This window comes from Octopus bimaculoides, chromosome 16, assembly GCF_001194135.2.
Source record: "Octopus bimaculoides isolate UCB-OBI-ISO-001 chromosome 16, ASM119413v2, whole genome shotgun sequence".
In the NCBI taxonomy this organism is placed as follows: Eukaryota; Metazoa; Mollusca; class Cephalopoda; order Octopoda; family Octopodidae; genus Octopus; species Octopus bimaculoides.
Window position 1 is genome coordinate 35,289,363 of NC_068996.1, and position 1,620 is coordinate 35,290,982.

Genomic DNA, 1,620 nt, shown 5'->3' on the forward strand with positions numbered 1-1,620 from the left:
GTGTGTGTGTGTGTGTGTGTGTGTGTGTGTGTGTGTGTGTGTGTGTGTGTGTGTGTGGCGAGAAAGGGAGAGATGTATGATAAAAAAGTGTTTGTATGAGATTAAGATATTGGATGAGTAAGCAAAGAATTGTTTGGACATTAAATGAAGGATTATAAATAAACTGAATGAATGAGGACATATTTAGGAAAATTCAATGAGGATGAGAATATTAAAGAAATAGATGAATGAAACTATGAAAGAATAAATGAAAAAAGAACAATATAACTGTAATACTGAGGAAGGTAAAAATTGTAATGAAAGGAAACCAGCAGAGGAAAAATTGTATTGAAGGGAAACAAGTAGAGAAGAAAGAGGGAGAGAAAATGTTAAAAAGAAAATATAGGTGAGAATTGGAGCGAGAGAGGCATGAGAAAAGGAAAAGGAAAGAGAAGATGGCGAAGAAGAGATGAAGAAAAACAGAAAACATAGAAGGGAGAGAGGAGTGCGAGGAGAGAGAAAGAAAGAGAGCGAAGACAGATGGGAAGAAAAGTGAGAGGTTACAGAAGGAGAGAGGAAGATATTGCAAAATCCATGACCCACGATTAGATAACAACGTTGAAGAATTTCTCAGGGCTGCCTTCTGCATGAACAGTATAAAGTTAAATGCAAGCTGACTTACTAAGTGTAGTGAGCTAAACGTTAAGCTCCCCATATTAACTATGTTAAACCGCACTTAAACATGGATTAGATAATTTATGAAAGCAACAAATTTTATATGTGTATGTATTGAATGTAATATATTTATATATAAGTATATGAAGTAACTGTGTGTGAATGTTTTGTGTTACAACATCGTGTCGTGAGTGTGTATGTGTGATTTTAGTAGGTATAAAAACGCATGCATTCAAAAAGAAACAAATACATAAATACACATATTTAAGCGTACGCATACATTCATACATGAATATATACACAAATATAAGTACTTATTCGCACATATATACATGTATACGCATACATAAATTAGTCACACGTACATAGGTTGAATAGAGACTGACTGGCAAGCGCTCAGGTAAGATTGTGGAAAACAAAGGTGGATTTAAAAGTCAGTTGAAAATTAAAAGAAAAAAGTTTCTGGGAATCAAACTTAGTTTTTATAATCCTTTTGCCTTAAGTGAAATAAAGCTTCAGATAAGGGACTTGCACACACTTAAATAATCACACATATAACATACACATCCACACATACATTCACATACTCATATACATACAACTTTCCCACACACTCATACTCATTCACACGAATACACACATTCATTGCACAAACACATATTCACCCACTCAGACATTTTCCGACCGATTTCATTCCACATGTTTCTAATTTCCCGCTTATTTTAAGTTGTACTACAAAATACAGTGCTCCCTCTCTATAACACAGGTGATGGAGTCCAAGAAAACCAACTGCGTTCTATCCGGGTTGCAGATTCACGGGTAAGGCGATAATAGAAGGAAATGAGATATTTGGTTTGATTAGTAAAGTGCATCAAAGAAAAAAAAACATATTCAATCAAGTTTAACATTTATTATACAATACCAATAAATACCAACTGTATTTACATAACTCCCGCGGTTAGCCTC

The 1,620-nt window shown here is 34.3% G+C and overlaps 1 protein-coding gene and 1 long non-coding RNA gene across 5 annotated transcripts in view; one reads left to right on the top strand and one right to left on the bottom strand.

Annotated features, from left to right (window-relative positions):
- Positions 1-1,620, bottom strand: part of LOC106870681 (centrosomal protein of 290 kDa) — a 364,606-nt gene that overhangs the window by 306,233 nt on the left and 56,753 nt on the right. The window lies entirely within an intron of this gene.
- LOC128249619 (uncharacterized) overlaps positions 1-1,620 on the top strand; it is a 67,366-nt gene that overhangs the window by 16,636 nt on the left and 49,110 nt on the right. Inside the window, exon 3 of one of the 2 annotated variants that reach the window (XR_008265735.1) lies at positions 1,421-1,473. The exons of the other annotated variant lie outside the window; for it this stretch is intronic. This is a non-coding gene — a long non-coding RNA (uncharacterized LOC128249619). The remainder of the gene's footprint in view (positions 1-1,420; positions 1,474-1,620) is intronic. 2 annotated transcript variants of the gene reach the window in all.